Source organism: Mandrillus leucophaeus, unplaced genomic scaffold (assembly GCF_000951045.1).
Source record: "Mandrillus leucophaeus isolate KB7577 unplaced genomic scaffold, Mleu.le_1.0 Scaffold525, whole genome shotgun sequence".
In the NCBI taxonomy this organism is placed as follows: Eukaryota; Metazoa; Chordata; class Mammalia; order Primates; family Cercopithecidae; genus Mandrillus; species Mandrillus leucophaeus.
Window position 1 is genome coordinate 732094 of NW_012105642.1, and position 25028 is coordinate 757121.

The following is a 25028-nucleotide window of genomic DNA, read 5'->3' on the forward strand; positions in this document are numbered from 1 at the left end:
AATTAATTTTATATGTTTCTTTCTGTATTTCTAACACATACAATGGGAATTTACTGTTTTCCATTTTTTTTTCTTCTGGTAAGTTACTAAGCTAACTCACATCAGTGTCTTAATTCCTGGAGAGAGACCCCCATCCATTTATGTATATCCTATAGAATCTGATTATGGTCTCATTATGGAAATTGGCCTGACTGCAGGTTTCTAATTATTCATGCCCTAGTATTCTCTCCTGTTAGATAATTTCCAAGATGCACTCTCTACTATAGTTTCTAAGTAATTCTTCTGAGCACCAGACCAGTATTCATGAAAGACCTAAAATATATACTTTCAATGGAAAGGATGGTAGAAATTCAGCCAATTCTGCTTTCTTAGACTTTTAGATATTAAAAAGAGCTATAGAAATATAATTACACTGATGGATTTCACTACTCTCAATTGCCTGAATTACCAGGGTTGAGCAACTGAAGCGGGTGGAAGGGCTGTTTCCCTTATATCTGAATATAACATAATAAATTGTCCATCAATAGGGACTATTTGAGTTTGATATTGATCTTTGATGTTATGTATGCTGCATTTCATTGATTAAAAGCATGCATTGTAGTTGGGCCTAGTTATACAGTCTAAGTACATGATCTATAGTTCAGAGTAGAGTATCATTTATATAAGAAATTTGCCCATGGCTGTGATATAATTGTAGCCCATTGATTGGCATCTCCAAGGAGCTTGTGAGAAATGCTGAACTTTTTTCCTCACCCAAATGCACTGTATCAGGATTTTCATTTTATCAATAGATTTGTATTAAAGATTGATAGACATTGATTTGCATTGTATTCTTAACTAACTGAAACAACTGGTTCCCTGCTACGAGGCCTAAATGTCAAGCATGTATACAGCCTGCTTAATTGTATAGTAAGGACCCAATACTAAAGGATGAAGGATGTGTACAGTTGAGTGTGGCCAAATGATAATCAGAGTCTATATCGTTTAAGACACAGATACACAAATTTTTAAAAATGCAGGTAGAATATAGTCAATATGAATGGAATAGACAATGCTTTGAAAATCATTGGAGGGAGGCTTTATCATTTGTGAAAACATGTTGTCATCAGTTTTTGCTTGAAGCCCTTAGTGGGGAAATAACTCAAACCATTTTTCTTTATGCTGAAGGTCGAGAACCCCAAGTATCACATCTACCATCCCACTCATCAATGTGATTGGTCAGCCTTTACTGAGGTCCTACATAGACAGTTTTAAAGTTAGACTTCTTGCACATATATAAGGCATGTTACTTGTGCTTTCAAAGAGCTTTTTGCTTGATGTAAAAAGAAAACTCAAATTACAGTGTGATATGGAATATAATGGTGGTAGTTTCATTGATATTATGGGAAATAATTGATAAGATAAAGAAGAAACATGAGCAGTTTTCAGATTGGGTTTGGAAAGAGCACTTAAGACAGAGGGTGGCCAGGTGGTGGCTCACACCTGTAATCCCAGGAATTTTTGAGGCCGAGGTGGGCAGATCACTTGAGTTGAGGAGTTTGAGACCAGACTGGTCAACATGGCAAACGCCATCTCAAAAACAACAAAAAAATACAAAAACTGGCTGGTGTGTTGGTGCACACCTGCAGTCCTAGCTACTCGGGAGGCTGAGGTGGGAGGATCACTTGAGCTAGGGAAGTTGAGGCTACAGTGTGCTGTGATCCTGCCACTGCACTCCAGTCTGGATGACAGAGCAAGACCTTGTCTCAACGAATAAATCAATAAATAAAATTAAGAAAGAAGGTATAGTATGTACAATGGCCATGGACTTATGAGGAAAAATGGCAGAGAATGCCAAAGGTATGAGTGGACGCTGGGGTATGGGAGGGTGGCAGTAGGGCCTTCACTTACATAGTGTCATAGACTAGAATGTGAATGTTATCCCAAGAGTTGGACCACCAACAAGCAATGACTGTGACTGTTGCATTATGGCATTGTGCAAAGTAGCATCTCTAGCAAATGGGACAAATTAGGGAATATGAGGAAATCAGGAGATACTCTTTATGTTGTAGAAAGCCATTGCAAGATTTTAAGGGGCTGGGGTGACATCAGATTGTTAACTCTGAAGGATCTGCCTGATTTCAGAATAGAGAGCTGAATGACGGACTGGGGGTGGTATGTGGAGTGACATCCATAACCTGTCTAAGCTTTGAGATGTATGCCTGGTCTATGATTTGTTATTTTCTATTATGTCTTACGTTAATTATGGAGGATAACAGTCAACTGGGTATGAAAATGCATTTTCATTTTCTATATAAAATATTTATATTTGCTTAATGTATTTCATATTTAATTCCAGTATGCAAAGGGATTAACAAGTAATTTGGGGCTTAAATTAGAGAACCAAGAAAATAAGCAAACAACAAAGGTTATTATGTTCATAATGAAAAAAAAAATCTCACAATGTAATTAAGTGCTTTTATATTGTAATATGAGAAGACATCTCATGTAAGTTGTAGGTTTCCAAATGGACAATTTCAGTTGAGTACAAGGCACTCTTTTTTTTCCTCCATTTAAAAACATTTGAATGTTTTATATGGCAGAGGTTTATATGACAAGGTAGACAGTGCTGATCTGCTGACCAATATATTTTCTGGCATCATTTCTGTGTTTCTCTCTTGTGACTGAGGTGCATTCCTTTGCTAATAACATTTGCTGTCCTTAGACATTATTAAAGGAAATTTAATGTTGTTTGACAACATTTCAAGTAGTAGCCATTGATATTGTAGTGGACATTTATTTTTAATCACAGGAACAAGTTTTATTTTCTAACAGCAAAACCTCTTCCACTGTTTGCAGTCTTGTTGGATGATGAAACCTCAGCCCACCCTCCTAATAGGAAGTGGACCATGAGGCCTCTCTGATGAGCCTTCAGCCAGGCTCTTCTCATTGCTCCAGTACATCATGCAGGCATGTGACCGAAGTTGCAATGATCAGACCCTCTCCTCATATGTAGAATCTTGGGCTCAGTAACATAAGGATGAAGAAATGGTTAGTAGATTTATGCTTTTTGCTGTGTCAGTGTCCTGGCCCGACTGAACGTGGTGTGTGGTCCAATATTAATGGTATCTCCACTGAGGGCTTTGGAGCTGCTTGGCCGTCTAGTTCTTCCTTCTATTCCATGCAATCTTAATATCCTTTTGATAGTCTCTTTTTGCTTAGGTTACCAGAGTTGGTTATTCTTGCTTGCAACCAAGGAACTGTAAAGAGAAATGGAGGTTTTTCCAGGTAACCCTGTTTATCCTCTTAGCTTTCTGTTAGGAACATCCACAGCACAAGACACACAAGTTACCTTTTCAGCGTGCCTTTTCAGGCCTGTCTAGGACTTTGGAAAATTCATCCCCTTAAACAGCCCATGGCATTTTCCACAGTTTATAGTAAGTACTCACATCTCTGTATTCTGCAGAATGTAGAAAGGTACCTTGCAAATTAGGTGTGTAAATCTCTCTACTTGCTTTTCAAGTTGTGGTGTATAGTTTTATTCAAAGGGAATTCTAACATTCCATACAACCACAGCTGCCATGTTGCTTCTTTTAAAAGCTTGTGCCTTCTCTGAATAATTCATATTGTCCAGTGCCTTCAGATTGTTTCATAAAATCAACACCTAAAAAGTCCCTTCTTGTTCTAGCTAATACTTAAAGACTCTTTTGCAAATGTGTTTCTAGAAATTGTTATCACAGTTAGGGTGGGCATTTAGCTTTTTGTGCCCAGCCTGTAAACTTGGTCTTATTAACTCTGGGAACCATGAGTCTTGATATTTATGCAGTGATACTTAAATATTTCTCTAAGGTGCTTTATAGTAACCTACATGTAAAGCCTCTGAGTTTAACTTGGGCCTGGCATTCATAATTGGGTTGGACCCCAATACTAATTATCTTCAAATGCTCTTTCACACATAGCCATCACCACTAAACTCTTATTCAGCTAATGTTAGAAGCAAAGCATTGCAGGAGGCCTCATATCTAGTGGAAAGACCCGTTCCTGTCCCCAGCTTGGAAGTGGAGGAGGGGGGACGTGTTTATGGAACTAAATATAAACTCTATAGGGTAATTGCTACAAAATGTGATCCTCAGAAACACCTGGGAGCTTTGAAAGAAAAGAAAATTTCACAGCCCCACTCTAGATAATACTGAATCAGAGTGTCTGGGAATGAGTTTTAGGAAACTGTAGTTGAATAGGCTCCCCATGTGATTCTGATGTTCAGCCAGGTTTGAGAGCTAAAGCATGTTCTGTGGAACACTAATTCTTCTAGGTAGATATAAATAGGAGTCCCTTTAAAAATGTTCTTAACAAAAATGAACTTAGGAAATTCAGGATTTTAAAACAGGTTTTCTTACATGAGAATTTTTCAGAATCTTTATGTGCATTGTGAAATGCATGTTTCTAAAACTTACTTGACTATGGAACAATCTTCCTTCTCTATCCCCCTTGCCAACTTCCTACCCAACACAAAGACTCTTTACTAAATATCTAATGTTATAGCTTTCAGCCATGGCTGCTCATTAGAATAATCCGGTTAATCGATCTGGGGTTGGGGTGGCTTCTGTGTGGGAGAAACAAACTCAAAATGCGTTTTCTATTCTCTCACTCAAAAACAATCAATAGAGAAGATTTTTGTGACCAAATATGTGGGGGAATCCCCCACACATCAAGGAAGCAATCAGTTTTCCAGTGGACAATAAGTCAGTGTCCTCTAATTCAGTTCAGTACTGACACTCTCTACCTAGAGATAGTCTCAGATCACAGAGGTCGAGGGCTCCGTCCCACAAGACTGTCCCCCACTCCCAATGCCAAAGGCAAGCCTCTGGTTGCCTGTTTTACTGGCACTTCTAAAACAGACCAGCTAAAATTGGTGTTCCCACAATCCCCTCCTCCTTGGGTTCATTTAATTTGCTAGAGCTTCTCACAGAGCTCAGGGAAACACGTTTACTGGTTTATTATAAAGGATGTTAGAAAGGAAGAGATTCAGAGGGTGAGGTATTGGGGAAAGGCTCCGGAGGTTGCATGCCCTTTCTGGGCACACTACTCTCCAGGAACCTTTTGTTGTTAAGCTGTCTGGAAGTGGATCTGAACGCTGTCCTGCATTTTTCTGGAAGCTTCATTAGGTAGGCATGATTGATCAAAGTATTGGCCATTGGTGATCAACTTAACCTTCTGTCCCTCTTCTAGGAGGTTGGGGGAGGGGGCTGAAAGTCCCAACCCTCTAATTATATCTTGGTCTTTCTGGTGACCAGCCCCCATCCTGAAGTTACCTAGTAGCTGCCAGCCATTCATCTGCTAATTAGCATACAAAAGATTTTCCTTTGGAGATTCCAAGGATTTTAGGAGTTTTATGTCAGGAAATGGGGTGTAGAAAAAAAAACACATATATTTTACCACTTCACAGGCTAATGGAATATTTTAAAATTTCCCAGGTGATTTTATTAGACACACAGGGTTTAGGATCATAGATGCAATGTAATTTTCTTTGGACTACATTTTGGATAATTTATTTATTTAACAATGTGTTCCACATCACCCAGTTTTTTTAGTTTCACATCTGTCAGGTGGCTTTACTCAACTTACATATGTATCATCATATTTTCAGGGTTTGTTTTTAAATATCTTTTTTTCTGATTATGATAAAAACTTTTTCTTAGAAAAAATACCCCAGCTATTACAGACGCTCTTAGATAAAAATACATTGGTTGTCTAAGTGAATTTTAATCATAATGAGTAGTATTAATTGAACATTTACAATGTACCAAGGAATTCACTAAATGTTTTTATTATATTATCTCATTTAAACCTATAATAATCCTATGAGCTAGATGCTGTGATGACCTCTGGGTCCTAAATCAGAAAACTGAGAATCAGAAAGTAAGTTATTTGTCTCGGGTCATGCAGCTAATAAATGTCAATACTGATATCATATCAGATCCCAGGTATACCTGATTGTGAACTAAAGCTCTTAACCAATTTGGAATCCTGGTTAAGACAGAAGCTTTTATGTTTAGTGATCAGTGTATGCTTAAAACCCCTTAGTATGTACACGTTACTTTCTGAAGCACATTTTATTGCAAGGAAGGTGAATCTTCACAAATGATGGGGGTTTAGGAAAGTATTCCAAATGTTAAGAACCATTTTTAAATGGGAAGATTTTCAACCAAACATTTGCATATGAATGTAAACAGAATTTTTGTAGTTATAGTAGATTGGTAATTTGTGCGTGTAAATTATATGTTGTTCATTAATCTGAATATATTTGAATATTCCAAATTCACTGTTTACATATATTTTTCCTACAGATAGGCTTCCAAATGTTGCTAAACTTCCAGAAAATATCAAGTTTGATGGTTTTTTGGGTTCCTCTGGCCAGAAATTTAAACAAAAATAAAAGAATGATTTTGACTACTGGCAATAAAACTCAGTGAAAGGCATTTATGTACGGGTTCAAATGCATGCTTATTAGTCACTCAGAACATGATGTTTCATTTTAAAAGTACATGCCTTTGCATCTTGTTATGACATTTAGAAAAAGTTTTCAGTTGCATGTCTTTCATTTTGCCAGAGAAGATAAATTGACTAATATGTAAATGACATTACAGGGTCCAAGTGTGATGGTTATTTTTATATGTCAACCAGTCTAGGTCTGGATATTTGGTCAAACATGTCTGGATGATGCTATGAAGATATTTTAAAGATGAGATTAACATTTAAATCAGTGGACTTTGAATAAAGCAGATCCATAATGTGGGTGGGCCACATTCAGTCAGCAGAGGGCCGTCAGAAAAAAATGATCTCCCAGGAGAAAGAATTCTGCTAGCATACAGCTTTTGGTCTCTGGCTGTGACATTAACTCTTCATTGCTTGTCCAGCCTGTTAACCTACCCTGCAGATTTTGTGCTTGCCAACCTCCATAATCACGTGAGCCAATTCCTTTTTGTGTCTCTTTCTTTCTGTCTCTCTGTCTCCATGTATACATCTAGTCCATCCTGTTGGTTTTGTTTCTGCGGAGAACCCTGACTACTACACCAATATTCCTTATTCTTCCTGTATAAGAAAGTTTCTCTAGCTGTTTTTAGCATAATTTTATTTGGATGTCCTTATCCACAAAATCCACTGTTAGACTTTTGCAGAGTGATGAGTGATGGATCATACCAAATACTGAAATCTCCAACACTACTGATGTTTCCTTAGGCATTGGGCAATTTCATAGATGCCATATAGAGTAAATGGGAACACAGAAAGTTCAAAGATGGAATTTGTTACTCCCTGGAAATTTGTAGTGGTATAGGCTTCCGGGTGTGGCTTTTGTCTTCCAGTCCAAGTAGGATAATTTAGAGAAATGGGAAAATAGTCTATTTCTAGAATCCACTTCATTTTTCCATTTAACCTACCGATACCAAGTGCTACTAAGCCGTAGGACCAAGCTACCTATGGGTAGAAAAGAAAATAAGTCAGACATGGAACTTGCCATCATAGAGCTTAGGGTTTGTTAGGGGTTACCCAAAAAGAGTTAAACAATTAATACTTTAAAAAATTATAAACTGTATAGGGGCTCTGAAGGAGAAAAGGAAAGTCCTGAGATGGAGCAAAATGGGGGCAGGATCTAGTGTAGGTGGCAGAGTCAAGAAAGGCTTCTTGGTAAATGTGAATTTTGAGACCCCCAAACTTGAGATGGAACTAGCCATACAAGGGAAGTTGTATGAAACTAACTAGGGAAGAAAGTTCCAGGCAAAGAAGACAGCATGTAAGGGGCGTAGGCAAGTAAGAGCTTGACTCATAACCTGATTTACATTTTAATGTACATAGGGAAGAAAGTTCCAGGCAAAGAAGACAGCATGTAAGGGGCTGTAGGCAAGTAAGAGCTTGACTCATAACCTGATTTATATTTTAATGTACAAACAGTCAAGTTGTCAGGGGTCAGGAAATTCTTAGACTCAGCTGAGTGAAGGAGGCTCTAAATAGAATCATATAGGATAAATAACACTGGGTAAATGAGGATAGTTTAGCTGGATTCTACTTTGAGAGTATGTTAAAGGAGAAACATTAGTTTCACACTTTACTAGTTTTTAAATGTTTAACTTCCATATTCTTTAAACTACAACATGAGGCATTTAGGTTATATATATATGTGTGTGTGTGTATATATATATATTTGTTTGTTTGTTTTTGAGACAAACTCTCACTCTGTCTCCCAGGCTGGAGTGCATGACATAATCTCGGCTGACTGTGTGGTCGCCTCCTGGGATCAAGCGATTCTCCTGTCTTAGCCTTCCAAGTAGCTGGGATTACAGGCGCACACCACCATGCCCAGCTAATTTTTGTATTTTTAGCAGAGAGGAGGTTTCTCCATGTTGTCCAGGCTGGTCTTGAACTCATGACCTTAGGTGATCCGCCTGTGTCAGCCTCCCAAAGTGCTGGGATTACAGCTATGAGCTACTGCGCCTGGCCGATAAATAATTTTTTAAGTTTGTGTATGACTATCACGAGTGTGGGACTGCTAGCTAAGGCTGGCTCATAAATATTCGTCTAGAGATCTTAAAACTGAGTGAAATACCGTCTAAGTGAATTTTAATCATAATGAGTAGTATTAATTGAACATTTACAATTTACCAAGGAAGTCACGAAATGTTTCTATTATCTCATTTAAACCTAGAATAATCCTACGAACTAGATACAGTGATGGCCCTGGGTCCTAGATGAGAAAACTGAGAATCAGAGAGAGTTAGTGTGAGGCTCCTCATACTTTGGGAGGCTTTCTCTACATCTGAAGCCACTTGAAAGTCTAGACTCACTGACTTTGTGAATTTTAATGACTTCCTTCCTCCCTCCTTCCTTCCCTCCCTTCTTCCTTCCTTCTCTCCCTCCCTCTCTTCTTTCCTTCTTTTTTCCCTTCCTCCCTTTCTTCCTTCCTCCCTCTTACCAAATACTAGAAGTCAGTACAGCACTGGATATGGTGAATATATAATTTCAAGTATAAGAAATGATATGCCCTGTAATCCCAGCACTTTGGGAAGCCAAGGTGGGTGGATCACGAGGTCAGAAATTCAAGACCAGCCTGACCAGCCTGGGTGAAACCCCGTCTTTACTAAAAATACAAAAATTAGCCAGGAGTGGTGGCATGTGCCTGTAAACCCAGCTACTCAGGAGGCTGAGACAGGAGAATCGCTTGAACTTGGGAGGTGGAGGTTTCAGTGAGCTGAGATCACACCACTGCACCCAGCCTGTGCACACCACTGCACTCCGTCTCAAAAAAAAAAAAAAAAGTATGTGGCGGAGGACCCATATGCTCCAGTCCTATAGAATTGTAAGTTGGTTACTATAGAACTTGTGTTGTATTTAGAACCTTTCACTGAAGAATATAAGCAAATGTCAAACTCGTAACTTGGCAGAGTTTCCATTTCACAGTCTGAAAAACTGAAGTGTACAACCTTCATTCTGCATTGTTGAAATGAAGAGGAAGAGTTAAAGGTAATTATCCATATAATTTGGAAGAAAAAATGTCTCCTTCTGCTCAAGAAGTGGTGTCTGATACCTTGATTAATTTGTTCTGGTTACTAATGTTTAATTTCCCTGGATAGTGTCTGAATTTTCCATTTCAGTTTGCCATTTTAGCCCTTTGTATTTTAAAATTATTTTTCTTTAAAGGTTATTTGTCTATGATTGCACATTTTAATAGTATGAAAGGGTACCTGGTCAAAACTGTTTGCCTTTTGTCGCTTTCTGCTCTTTTCCCTAGAGACAATGTTACTATTATTTGTTTATCATTTCAGAGATCTTTATTGTTATATGGGCACGTGTAACTGATTTGGTCAGTTAAAAAAATCTGAGTGCTTACTATAAAAAATGATGGCATGGAATATTTTTCTTCACTTAAAGATGTATCTTAGATGTCAGTCTACATTAATCTGTACATAGCTAATTCTTCCCTGCCAAGAGTATTTATTCCTTTGTATAAAGGCCACAATACTAGAACTTGCTCGCAATAATTTATGTTCTTTACAGACTTTTGCTATGATAAACAATATCTTTAAAAACATGTGTGATTATATCTGTAGGATAAATTCCTGAAAGAAGAATTGGAATTTGTTTGGTCAAAAATACTGTATTGTACATTTAAAAACTTTTATAATTATTTCCAGATTGCCCTGCAAAGAAATTATCATAATTTACATTCTCAAAGCAAGGTTGTCATAACGTTTGAGTTGATGCTCCTTGGCAATTAATAGATGTTCATTTTACAATCTGTCAACATTTGCAACTTTCATAAAGCCTCACAAGTGATCATGTACCCAGGTAAAACAGCTTATGTTAGGCATTCTTGTGCAAGGTTTATGGTTGACTGTTGTTCTCATTCTTTCCATTCAATAAGAATGGAATTCTCATTCAATAAGAGCTCACTGAATGTCTCAGTTCAAGATTGCCATGTTATATTATGAGATATTGGGTACTGTCGGTGAGACTTGGCATGACTAGACAAGCCATACTGGTCTTTGAATTACACAGCAAGTAGAAGCCGGAACAGTATGTTCTTGACATAAAGTATCCTCAACGAAGTGATAACCTAGCTGATCTTCTAAGAACCCTCAGCCAGGCACAGTGGAGTTTATAGTAAATTTAGCTCTTTTTGAGCATTGACTGTGTGCCTGACACCCTTGCATATTATTTCTAATCTTTACAACAACCCTCCAAAATGGGAATAACTATCCTCACTTTATAATTTTGGATATTTAAGTTCAAAAAGGCTGAGTGCATTTCTCAAGGTCACGTAACTATCCCCTCTGCACCGCAGAGTGACATAGCTCTGCCAGCTTCCAGAGGAGTTTTCCCTTTTATTGCATCATTGCAATTGACCATCAGAATCACTTGACTTTACTAATTTTTTATGCATTAAACAGGTTTTTCTGGTCAGTATCCAGGCAAATTTAGGCAGTTCTTGTTTGGAAGGATCCCTTTCTTTGGTTGGTCCAGCCTTTGCACCCCTTTACTTAGATGGATGCTCAGATGTCTTTGCTACTGCTCTGTCCAGCTGTGGTATATCCTCCCATGCTGACCCTACTCTCATGTTTCTGAACTGACATCTCACAAGATTAATTGAGATGCTGTAGTTTTCTAGCACTACACTAGCTGTAATTAGTCGCTGACATATGATGATTTATTGTAGGGATTCCCTTAGAAATTTACTTTGTGTTTTGGGACCAAGAAATGATTGTTAGAGTTTCGGACTTACAGCTCTTGTCCTGTACCACTTAACTAATCAAAACTATGTTTGGGATGACCAGACAGCTTGATATCATAGCACTGGTCAACCTGACTCTGTAAGTAAAACTGCAACGTGTGGCAAACTAAAAGCACTGAAGATGGTGCATGGCTAAATTATTTCGTCTTGATTAGGCCCTGGCAAATTTTTAAATATATAATCAGATATAAGAATTTAAGATGTGGGATAGTCAAAGCCAAGAATCCAGGAAAAATTCTAACAATTCCACAAAGACAAAAAGCAAAGATGACAGAAGACTGTGGCCAGGCTTGCTTGTGGAATGAAAATAAAGGGAAAAAAATGACTTAACAGTAGATTAACGGTATACCCTGTCAAAGAGTGTGCCAGAAGTCATGTAAAATTCCCAACCCACTGACAGAGATTTTGGAGAGGTGATGAGAGTGGGGGGAAGGGATTATCTAAAAAATATGAACAAGGCAGTAATGCGGGATAAGATGCCAGCATCAACTTCCACTGTCACTTCTCAACCCTGTTAGCCATGCAGCTGAGGTCAATCAGTATGTTATTAAAAAGGGGAGTTTTAGGTAATGATTACTTTCTTGGCAGATAGAGGATTCTTTTATCTTTGAGGTCATGCATTTTTAAAAGCCTTTGTATGCATAGATTTATTTAAAACACACACACACACACAAACACACACACACCCCTTAAGCTAGGTACGATGGCTCACACCTAAAATCCCACACTTTGGGAGGCTGAGGCAGGAGGACCACTTGAGCCCAGGAGTTCAAGACCATCTTGAGCAACAAAATGAACTCCTTGTCTGAACAACAACAACAACAACAACATTATCTGGTATGGTGATGCGTGACTGTGGTCCCAGCTACATGGGAGGCTGAAGCAGGAGGATCCCTTGTGCCCAGGAGGTTGAGGCTACAGTAAGCTGTGTTCATGCTACTGCACTCCAGCCTGGGAGATAGAGTGAAAAACAACCAACCAACCAACAAAAAAACAGCTTGATTAAAGTGTAGTTGATGTACAAAAATCTACACATATTTAATATATTCAATTTGTGAATTTTAATATATGCAGAGATCCATGAGACAATCAGTACAATTAAGGTAATAAATATATCTGTTCTCTCCAGAAGTTTCTTCCTGCCCCTGCTCCATGTTTTTGCTGATAAGATCACTTGACATCTACTTGCTTAACAGATTTTTAAGTGCATAAAACAGTATTGTTAACTATAGGCACTATGTTGTGCAGCAGATCTCTAGCACTTATTCATCTTGCATATTGAAATTTTATACCCTTTGTGTCCTTGAACAATAACTCTCCATTTATCCTTCCTCTATAGGTTCTGTAAGCCACCATTCTACTCTTTGTTTCAGAGTCTGACTATTTTAGATATCTTATATAAGTAGAATCACCCAGTATTTGACCTTCTGTAACAGGCTTATTTCACTTAGCATAATGTCTTCCAGGTACATGTGTGTTGTCACATATGGCAGGATTTCCTTCTTTTTCAAGGCTGAATAATGTTCTATTCTATCTGTGTGTGTGTGTGTGTGTGTGTGTGTATGCATGCCACATTTTCTTTATTCATTTATTGATAGATACTTAGGTGGTTTCCATATCTTGACTATCATGAATTAAGTCAACTCCAATGATCATGGCAGTGCAGATATCACTTCTAGATCTAAATCTTTGACATACTGACTTCAATTCCTTTGGGCACAGATTTCTATGAAGATTTCTTTTTTCTTTTTCTTCTTTTCTTTTCTTTTTTTTTTGAGATGGAGTCTTGCTCTCTCGCCCAGGCTGGAGTGCAGTGGCTCTATCTCAGCTCACTGCAAGCTCCGCCTCCCAGGTTCTCACCATTCTCCTGCCTCAGCCTCCCAAGTAGCTGGGACTACAGGCGCCTGCCGCCATGCCCGGCCAATTTTCTGTATTTTTAGTAGAGACAGGGTTTCACCGTGTTAGCCAGGATAGTCTCGATTTCCTGACCTCGTGATCCGCCCCCCTCGGCCTCCCAGAGTGTTGGGATTACAGGCATAAGCCACCGTGCCCGGCCTTCTATGAAGATTTCTAAGTTGCTTGGTTTTTATTTCCGGTGTGTGTGTGTGTGTGTGGTATCTGTGTGCGTGTGTGTTTTAATGTTAAAAACCCCATCACATTTAGAATATCCCTCCTGATGGGTGTGATCAGCACTAATTGTGGCTCTGTTGTACTAAAAGCTTTTTCCATAGTGTATCTTCATTGCAAGCAGCCATTGTCTGTGGACTCCTGAATACAGTTATTTGAATGTCTGAGTATTAAAAAATTCACTGTCTTTACAGAATGTCCTCCAGTGAACATAGTTTTTCCTTAGGGCCTCTTAGGATCTCTAACCACTTAAAACCTACAAGCTCTTATGTGATAGGATGGAAAATGAAAAAAAATAAATCTCTACTGTATGTTAGGATGTCCATACTGCCTATAGCTCCTTAAGATAATGGCCTATGATTCTATCTTGTTTCTGCACCCAATACATGGCACATTTCAGAGTGTTGCAGATTTCCTAGGATTAAAGTGCTTAGTAAATATATGGATGAATTCTAATTTAAGTTTCTTTATCTGGCACCTTTTCTTGTACTTTCTGAGCAATAAGAAGTAGATATCTGAGTTTCTAGTAGATTTATGCCATATAATTAAGAAATATTGATTTAATAATTTTTGTGTCCTGTGAACTTTATTTAATCATTAACTAATAAGATTTATTGAGCATCTTGCAGTTCTGTAGCCCTGTGCTTGATGGTGTTAGCTCCTTAGCACATAATTGTTTTGACTAGAATGGTAATTTAAGGTAAAATGATATACAAAATGGAGTGCTGTGTATGGCAAAGTTGAAAGGAGGTGAGGAGAATATAGCTTCAAACCTGGTTGAAAATTCATCAAGTAGTATTTTTCTTACTTTAAATGTGCTTTGACCTCCTTTGTTTGCAAGCAGTAGGTACTTATCTAGGTTCCTTTAACTGCTGGGGGTTTATCAAAAGGTGAAATACAGAAATAAGGAGATGAGAAATACTGTCCACATGGGAGATTCTGATGGGAATTCTGGGAAAGCTGCACAATTGTGGCACACCTTGACCTCACCTAGATGGAGGGTGGTTCGGAACTAGAAGGTCCTTTGTGACTTTTATCTGATTAGGAGTCATAGCAGTTTGAGGATCCAGTTTTCATGGTTACATAGTTAATTTGGTTTAACTGTTTATTGTGTTTTTTTATCTTTGTGGTTTGAGTTTTTCTCCTTTCTCAATTAATTGCTAGCTCTCTTCTCAAGAGAAGACTGGATTAGTTAAGTTACCATCTTTGCATCTTTGTGGGCAGTGCCCTTGCTGGAATCCACCTAACACCCTGTGGATCAGCTGCCCTTTGTCGGGTTCCCATCACAGCCCCAATGTGCTGTGGGTGAAGGGGTGACCAGGGTGTTGAGAAAGAGCAAGTGCATCAAGAAATTTCAGAAGTACCTTGCTGTGAATCATCCTTCACAGCCTAGTGGGTGCCACCCCTCCCTTTTATTAAATTTTTTAATGAACTCAATATTTGATCAAATTAAGTGGAAAGAGGGAGGGTAGAATAACATGCTCCTGATATAATGGAAAATTCAGGCTAATTGAACTTGTGTGATGTGTCACAATCCTTTGAGAACAAGACCACGATTGAAACGAATCTCTTTTCTCTATTACTTTTTTTGATTGTTTAAAAAAATCAAGAATATTTCTAAAATATCAAAAAAAATTACAGGAGAGATAATTCGAGTATCTTCACTTTTTACACTCCTGCCAAGAGTTCCCCACAACCCCACCAATTATAGAAGGATCACATTCCATATTGGAAATTTCTGCCAATTTCAATTTAGCTACTCAGTGCCAAGAATTCTTGCACCTATAGGATGCTAAAGGTTTGAACTAAATGGAGCCACATTCATCATTGTTGTAGAAATCTGCCAGTGCTTAAAAGGTGCCACACGGAACTTTAAGTCATGCACCAAATTGAAAGACTGCGAGCTCCACTGGTGTAGTCAAAAGCAAGGTCAAAGCTGAGTGGCATCAAACCAAGAGTAGAAGATAACTTGTTACTGAATTTTGTTCTTCCTCTGAATGCCACTCTTTCAAGCAGAGCGGGGAAAATATGAAGTTCGTGTTGTTAAAAGATATTTATTTCCACACCCTAATTTCTCTTTCAAATTGCAGGCTTTTGCAGAGAGTGTTTCACTGAAACTTTTAAAGAAAGTGACACGTTACTACATGGAAAGACGAAGATAGAGTCTGGTTGGTAATGATTATACAGTCAGGGCTTTATCTGCTTGCAGATAATTTGTGGCTTATTTTTAACCGTCTGCCAGTTTCTTTTCTCATTGTTCCATTTACCTGCTGATTGCAACCCTGAGTCAATCAGTCATTTTTGAGCACTTGGTGAATTCTACTTTTTTAAACTGGCCAGAAGAAAACACGTATTTCCAAAATGGACATATTGATACTAGCTAGTATTTATTGAATACTTATTATGCAGCAGATTCAATAGTTTAAATTTAATGTTTACAGAAACCTCACCATGGCAAGAATTATTATTACTCTTTTACTGTTGAATAGGGCGAGGCTTAGAAAGGTAAGTAACTTGTAAAAGTCTTAAAGGTAGTGAATGGCAGAGCTAGGGCTTGGATCCAGTGGAAACCTGGTCAATATTAATCCTGCACTGAGATATGATCACAATCTGAAGACTGTGAACTACACTAAGACAGATTTTGTCAAACAAGCTGATATCATGAGGAGGTCAGTTTGGATGATGATGTTATCCATACCACGTCTCAAGAATAACTTAGGATGTTTAGCTTGTGGTGTAAATTCAGTGCAGGGGGATGTAATCGATGTCTTCATTTACATGAAACAATTTCAAGTGGAAGAAGATAACTTGTTACTGAATTTTGTTCTTCCTCTGAATGCCACTCTTTCAAGCAAAGCGGGGAAAATACGAAGTTTGTGTTGTTAAAAGATATTTATTTCCACACCCTAATTTCTCTTTCAAATTGCAGGCTTTTTCAGAGAGTGTTTCTCTGAAACTTTTAGATCTGCTTTGCATTTGCACAGGGGTAAGATCTAAGACATATTAAAGAAAACCGTAAAGAGCCAACTGAATGAAATCATTCATCAATGAGTGTGTTTCCACAACATGTAGTGAGTGTCCTATCAATGGAAACTTTAACAAACTAGCTAGATTTTGGTTTTATAGGACTCTTAGATCTATGGATTGATTAAGATGTGTCTGTAATATTAGATGTATCTTAGAGAATACTTATCCAAAATGTACTTCATGGAACATGGAGGAGCTACAGACTAACATTTTCTGTGGTCAAACGTTTGGGAAATGCCTCATTTATTCATTCATAATATAGTAACATTGGAAATATATGCCAATTTCAATTTAGCTGCTCAGTGCCAAGAATTCTTGCACATAAACTATTTAGGAAAAGAAAAAAAAAAACAAAATTTCATAAACTTTATGAAGCTAACATTTCCTGAGCTTTAACATTCTACGTTTGTTGTTATTTTTTGATAGTAGGAAAGCCTTCTTGTGATACCATTAAGATCCCATAGAACATTGCCGATGCTTGTCCAAACCTGCCAAAAAATAACATCGTGTGCAGAGACTTTCTGTGGGCATTGGGTGCAGCTATTTGTAATGAGAAACAAAATAACCGTTGGCTTCCTTGGTAGACTTGTGAGAACCAGTAGTTCTGCATGGTGCAGGGATAGATAAAGTTGTTTTAGGTATCTATTTTGCATTCTCTTTCATTCTAGGAAATAATCAAGTGTTGGTGGCATTAGATTTCCTTTAGCACACATGTAAACAGGGCATGTTTATGGACTATGACTTTAATTTCTTCTAACAAGCCTTATTTTCCCTGAGTATGTTTCTACTTACTTAAAAACAGATGCTGTCTGAAAAATTCATGAAAACCGAAAATATGCTGGAGACTTTGGAGAGAAGCTCTTCACCCTGTTATTAAAGTTAGATTGTTTTTAACAATTTTTTTTTGCATCATCTGCTTGGCAGTTAACCTCATGACCTTGAGAAACCTTTCTGGCTTTCCTATAACTCAGTTTCCTTCATTTACCTACCTACTTAACCAGATTGTACATAAAATCACATAGTATGTATAAATGGTTATATTAACAGGTAGATCCTTTCAAACCCACTTATATTGGTGATTTTGTTAATGAATATTGCATTTGTGGCAGATAGACATGCTTCCTTAAATGAAGGTTTTCAAAACTGGCATTTTAAGTAAATTTTACGTATTATCAGTTGCTTGCTGTCAAAACTATTTGCACTGTGAATTGGAATACATCTTAAGAAATTATTTTAAAAGATGTAAATAACTAGTGGTAAAGTGATAGAGCACATCATAACTTTCTTCATTATCATAAGTAATGTGGCTTTGTCCATATGTTACTATCATTTGAATAATACCTATTTGTATTGCATGGGGGTTTGCACACTTTTGTCATCAACTTTTCTTTTTTATTTTCAAAACATAGTCTCAGGATTTTTCTTCTGAAATTAAAATTTAACCCTAAAGAAAATATGCCACAGTAGTTTAGTCTGCTTTTCTGGAGCTCTGAACCATTGAGGGCCAGAAATGACACTATAAGCAGGAGCAGCAGTCCCAAGATGGGATTCAAATATCAACCTTTGATTTATCTGATTCAGTATGAGTAAGAGGATACAATATGAGTGAACAGCAAACCTGTGAGAAACCTACAAGTATAAAACCAACGGTATTTAATTCAGGTAATAAAATAGAATTCTTAAACACACTCTAAATTAAAAATCCAGGAGATGCAGTTCTAATTACATGCCTTAACTAGAAGTAGGATATTTGCAGCTTATCAAGTTATATGTAAATTTGTTCCTTTGGCACAATTTGCCTATATAAGCAGTATTGGTTCAGAATAAAATGTTTATTTGTTACTGAAATTGGCTCTAGTGTAATTTTCTGTGTTTTAATACATTGTCTAAGTTTTGTGGGATCACCCTAGAGAGAACTGTGTGGTGTTTATTTTTTGAATAAACAGGTTTTTTGAATAACAATAACTTACATATCTATAGTCTCTTATCTGAAACCCTTGGGGTCAAATGTAGTTTAGAACTTTAGATTGTAGAACGGTAGTATGCTACTAGTGCTGTATGCTATGGGACATTCCAATAGAGAATCTTGGGCAATGGCCAAGCACGTTGACATTTCTTAGTGCTTGAATGGGATAAAGATCATAAAGAGCATCTTTTTTCAGCTGAGGTCAGGTTGGGCTGACAATGTGTTTGGTTTTTCAGAGCATTTTGCATATTAGAGCTGCAGATAAGGGATTATGGACCTGTAATATTAAATATAATAGCTGACATGTTTTGTGTTTATTTCAAGCCAAACATAGTACTTTACTTGTATTATCTCATTTAATCTTTGCAACTCTTTGAAGAAGGTGATAGTATTGATTTTGTTCTACAGATGAAGAAGAGCTTCAGAGAAGTTAAGAAACTTGTCTAAGGATACATACACCTAGTAAGGAAGTGGTAGAGTTATATTTCAACTAAGTTGAATTAGGCACCAAATCTGGTGTGCACAATAACTAGTTATCCTCCTCGTATTCAGTGTCTCTGATCTGCAGCCCATAGACTCAGTCTTACATCAACATAAATGAAATTAATAGGAAGGGTATCAAGTGACAGAGTATCAGGCCTAGGGAATAATTGGGGGAAAGAATGGGTCTCAGTAGCAACACTTCTTTGACAGTCTTTCTTGGCCATTTCCATTAGAATACATAAACTTCTAGTAGCAGTAAGATTCAGATGAGAGCGAATACTTGAGCTCATGTTGCCGTTAGCTAGGGTAAAGTAAGGTGTCACAAATCCAGCATGAAGGAGCAGTTTTCCTAAAGGAAAGTTGATTGCTCTCAGCAAAAGATGTGATTTACGTTAGACAGCAAACTCCTGTAAAATGTCCATTCTATGGATGATTGATTAATTGCAGATGAAACTAACATTTGGATGAAAATCCCAGTTAGTTTTTTAAGTATAATCCATTTTAAGTTTACCACCTGCTTGATGCCAGCGAAACAGTGAACTTGGTGTCTGAATACTCAGATTCCTGTCCCAGTTCAGACACTTTCTAGGTCTTGGATCTCAGATCTAGAATCAGTGAGCTTTTTTCTTATTTGTAATCTGAGAGCAACAGTACATCTCCTAATTTACCTAGTGGGCATTGTGTTAGCTAAGATAGCTCAGAGAACTTCTGGAAGTTCATACCCTATGTGTTCATATTTCCCATGCTGACTCTGTGTTTTCCTTGGATAACTGGCAGATGCAGTCAGGGGGATCCTGCATAACTTCTGCGGCCAAGTCATAAGGAGCCTTGCAGTGTCCACCTTGTTTTCTTGGCATCTTCACTCTAGGGGAAGCTACTGCCATGTAAGAAGTCTGATCATTATGCTGTGAGGAAGCCCAAGCTAACCACATGGAGAAAGATCAATTCCTGGCCAGCCAGCTGCTATTCTAGCTCTCCCAGCTAATGTGCCAGACATGTAAATTACCTTGGACATCCCCACCCAACCGAACCATTAGTTCATTTCAGTCTGAAGTGCTATCTGACTGAAATGGCATGAGCGATGCCAAGGGACAACTGCCCAGCTGAGCCCAGACCACTCACAGAAACCTGAGGGGCAATAATCCACGGTAATAAGTCACTAGGTTTCCCCGTAGTTTGTTATCCAATAGCAGACATCCAGAAATAGGTTTGCTGTGAAGAAGAGAGATAATGTGTTATATTCCTCAAATGAAGGTGAGCAGCTGTTTTATTATAATTGTTTTGACAATCCAGAAAGCAAGGTCTTTCTCTCTAATATCCTCAGAGGTTTCATTACAATTTGCCATTGTGATGAGGATAGTGATCATGCTGTACTCTCTGGACGGGGATAGAGAATGAGTGTTTGTGATTGGCCAGCATCCAAGATTGTCATCATTTTTCCTTAGTGCAGGAGTTTAAAACCTTCTCCCATTTTCTCACTCATATTTATATTTTCACAGTGAATGGGGTTTTCTCTAATACGATTACTGTCATAAAGTCGCTTATTTAGAACTTCTGATGGATCCTCATTGTGGATGACAGGGCCCATTTCTCTGTTTTTGTAGACTTTCCCTCTGCGCAGAAACTACAGGGGAAATAAGATGTGATAGATTTTGAAAAAGTGATAGCAAGTCAAGAACAGTTGGCCAAACAACTTTCCAACAATTGGGACAGGCTGCCAGAGTCAATGTCAAAGAGAAATTGGTTCTTGGATGATTTTACAGAACAAGAAGATAATGAAACTGAGAAATAAGAAAGAAGTAGGAGGCATGCAGAGGGACAGAAATGAAGGATTTGATATTAGGACACCAGAGCAATCAGTAATAGGTTGGATAGCAGGAGTTGAGAAGCGGGAGGAGGAAGCAACTAAGGGTTGGTTGGAACTTCAACACTTAATGGGTTCATTCCCTCCTATCTGTAATTAATTCTAGCTTTAGTTACTTCATTTTCTCCTTAGAGGAAGATAAAGTGACCTGGACTGTCTTCTTTATGTTATAGTTGTTTAGAATCAAAGGGCATTTTCTGTAAAGTCTCTTTTCCCAAGTAATTCTTAAGATTTCTTAAGTGTCATTGTCTCATCAGATGGAGTCATAAAATGCATGGAGATCTCCATACATTTTATGACTGTTGCTAGCAGAGGACTGGAATAACATAATGATGGTATTTTGCAAACAGTGATGAGGAGCAAATTGCACATTCCAATGTCAATCTATTCTCAAAAGAGTATAGCTCAAAGTTTCTACAAAGCTTTTTGAAAGCTTTTCTTTTTTGAAATGAGTTTCGGATTTCTGTTTTTCCTAGCTATACATAGATTTAATTTGAGGAAAATTTTAGGTGTAACATTATCCTTAATATTTACTGATTTGCTGTAGAATTTTAAACCGGACAAATGAAAGCCCTTGAGGATGAGAAATTTATATTCTAACATAGCAAAATAAATATATCTCTTGCAACTTGAATTGTTGTTAGGAAATTACTTGTGTGCCTGAGTTCATGAATTATTTAATTTAAGATTATTTTCCTTTTTCTAATTTATCACTGGCTAAGTCCTTTAACAATCTTTTGATTTATTAAGAGTCATTTTCCAGAATTAGATTTAAAGCTCTATTGTTTTCTTATGATTTTCCGATGAAAATTGACTATGTCTCTTATAAAGGCTATTTTTCTCTTCTATGACTTATCTCATTTCTCTATTATGAAAGGCAATCATTTTAAAACTGATGAAATTTTAAAAAATTGACCTAAGCTGGTTAAAAAAACAGCCCATTTCATGATCCTTCTTCACTTATTGGAAAAGACTGTCAAGTCAGGAGTTGGGGAATGTTCCGACCTCCATTAAGAGGTAGATGACTTGCTTGTGTCTAGAGGCATTTGTGTCATTTGCCCCTCAGTGCTTGCTGCAGTTTTAAGGAAATTGTTCTCCGATTGAGGTTATGTATCAGAATTACCCATGAAACTTTTTATTAATAGAGATTCTCTGGCCTCACAATGAGGTTTTATTAAATCAGAATCTCCAGGGCACTGGTGTGCTGAGCGAGCCTCCTAGGTGATTTGAATTCGTACCCAGTCTGCATCTGAAAACCACTGCTTTTCAAAGAAAGGCAGACAGGTGGATGGATGATAGGATCCAGTCTGACACATGGAAAAGCTACAAGAAGGGAGCATGGAGGAATCCTTCATTTAGGGAGACATGAGTATTGTGAATGATGGTGTAATCACTGCTAAAAATTTCTCAGGTTTCTAAGGAAGTTTATGTCCTCAGCTGTCTTGATGGTGTCTCCAGCCAAGCTCTAATGCAGTGATTCCCAACTAGGGGCATCTTGGTCTCCAGGGGTTATTTGACAATGGCTGGTCCTATTTTTGGTTGTGATAACTAAGGGGATGCCACTGGCATCTAGTAATTAGAGGCCAGGGATGCTACTGAACATCCTCAGTGCAAAGGGAGCCTTGTGTTAGTCAGAATTCTCCAGAGAAACAGAACATACATGATGGCCCAGCTTATGTGGGAATCATGCAGGAGTTTTCTCTTACTCAAGTTTTTGTCCTATTTTGAGCTCCAGTTGATTGGATGAGGACCTCCCACATTATGGAGGGCAATCTGCTTTACTTAGTCCAGAGATTCAAATGTTAACCTCATCCAAAATATCCTCACAGACACACCCTGAATTACATTTGACCAAATGTCTAGTCAACCTGTGGCCCAGTCAAGTTAATATATAAAATTGACCATCACAGCCCCTTACAACAAAGAGTTATCAAGCCCCAAATGTCAGTAGTGTCAAGGCTGGAAAATCCTGATCTAGTGAAGTGCAACAAAATCCTCAAAATAAAAGTATTCTGGGGGCCAGCATTGAAAAGAATGTGGCAGGGCCAGGCAGGAGAGCATTAGAGATGGCCTGTGTGGACCTTGAGGAAGCCAGATGAGATAAAGAGGAGGAGAGGGCATGAATATAGGATAAAAGCTCGAGACAGGAGGAGATGGGGTTAAAATGAACGTCAGGAACTTGGAAAGAGGGATGTTCATCAGAATGTTATTTTTCCTAGCAGTGTTATGTAAAATACAAGTGCTATCTATCTTAAAGTCTGAAAAAGTTAGGGCCAATTTAACATCAACTTCAAGATAGTAAATCTTTATTCTGTAAGATGTAATGGTAGTTTTTAAGCCATGAAAATTGGAAATGTAAGACAATGGTAGCATATGTGAGCCAGAGAGCATTTGATGGTAAATTTGTAGTACAGAACTTTAGACTTGTTTTTACCAGGAAGAAGCATCAGAGAAACAGTGAGAGTAATCAATGCATATTTGTTGTATTTCCGAGGCTGGTAATGAAGCTAAAGTGTGGGGCAGAGCTTTTTATTTGAGAAAGTGGGGAAATGGGGCTGGTCAATGCAGATGAAGGGGTACTAGGGGAACCTTATCATGTAAAATACACTCTCTGTCTTCACAAGTGTAGCTCTAATTGCCTGAGCTGTGTGCAGATTTGTTGTTCAGAACAAATGGGGTTACCACAAGTATGGAAAATGGTTCCTGGTCTACAGTGAATTGGAGAGACTAGAGAGGCAGGCTAGTGCTCTGAAATAGCAGTGACCCATCTGAGTTCATTTTTCATCACCTTTCTGGTAAATATTCCTAATTTTCTCTAGGGGATGTGCTTTCTCCATGTTTGATCTGTTTTTTCTGAGAGGTGTTTGGTTCATCCTGGTTGTAGGGTTGGGTTTGTAATACAGACATAGCCTCTCAGAGGCATTTGGCCATAAGTCTTATCCAGATGTGGGCTCATGACCCCAGGTCAATCTAGTCAGACCTGCTGATGCTAATTCTGAGGCTCTTTTCTTTCTTTACTTTTGTATTTGGAGGTGTAAGGGTGTAATCCCAAGTTCTTGGCCATAATTTTGCCATACTATAGAAAGGGACCTTTTCAAAATGTAGTTAATTCAATGAAGACCAGAGTTGAGAGACCTTATATCATTTGTGCTCCTGGATGAACCTGTACCTGAAGCAAGGTTGTCCCAGTATTCTGTTATGTAAACTATTAAATTTCTTTTTGGGTTATACTAGTTTGTGTTGTTTCTTTCACTAATGACTGAACAAATTACTAAAAGATACACTGAATTATTAGGAGAAACTGTCCAATTAGTAAGTGATATAGCCAACTAATAACTAATTAATTAATGTTTCGTACTCTATTATTTGGGCTCTGTGTATATCTTGGTGATACTCTTCCATTCTTGTTTGTGTTTTGGAGAAGTTGACAAAAATGCAAAGGCTGTCTCTGGTAATGCTTGGTTTAAAGCATATTTCATATTCAGAAAGTTGTTGTATTTGAAAAGCGACGTGATAATTGGTTTTGAGAGTATACATCTTAGACAATTAAATGGTTACATTGCTTGCTTCCTGGGTTTTAAAAAAAAGAAAAAAATCAAACAAATCCAAGGGTATTCCAGTTGTATAAATAGGGATAACACAGTTTATGCTATTTGTAATTACAGATACCACTCAAAAGAATTGATTCTGTTTACTTTTGTATTAGTGTACTGTGGAAAGTCATTAATTATAAAGTCTGTTCTTATCCAACAACATGCAATAAGTAAAGATGAAAATAGAGAGATTATTAGTTTGAATAACTGGTTGCATGCCATCCAGTTTTATATGATTGTTGAAATGCAAACAAAACAAAACAAAACCCCACAGTTCTTAAATAGGACATTTGTGACATAAAAAATTAGAATCTAGGAGCAGGAAAATATTTTCCCAGCATCAAGAGCCATTGAATCAAAATAATTGTGTAGATCACACTTTAGTTCAGATATAACCTAAATAAAGTCTCTAGCCAGGGCACCCATCTGTCAAAAAATAAAACTCTGGCCCTTATTTAAAATGGCTCCTTTAGACTGAGGTCATCTAGCTGTATCTAAATTGGACATGAAATGTCAATTTCATACCTTTCAGTGGCACATTTCATATTGCTCTACTTAAGGTTATGTCAGCTTTACCCATAAAATGCAAGTGATTTAAGTCTTATTCTAAATGAACTAACCAGATATATCAGCAATGGGCACTGCCTTGCCACTGCAGACAAAGGGAATGTGTGAAGGGAAGACAGAAACCACTTCTTCTGTTTC

General features: G+C 37.7%; 1 protein-coding gene and 1 long non-coding RNA gene across 2 annotated transcripts in view; one reads left to right on the forward strand and one right to left on the reverse strand.

The window, feature by feature from the left end:
- Positions 1 to 25028, forward strand: part of CNTN4 (contactin 4) — a 1034898-nt gene that overhangs the window by 17690 nt on the left and 992180 nt on the right. The window lies entirely within an intron of this gene.
- LOC105551536 overlaps positions 1 to 25028 on the reverse strand; it is a 37806-nt gene that overhangs the window by 2297 nt on the left and 10481 nt on the right. The window contains exon 2 of the long non-coding RNA XR_001007874.1: positions 19989 to 20078. This is a non-coding gene — a long non-coding RNA (uncharacterized LOC105551536). The remainder of the gene's footprint in view (positions 1 to 19988; positions 20079 to 25028) is intronic.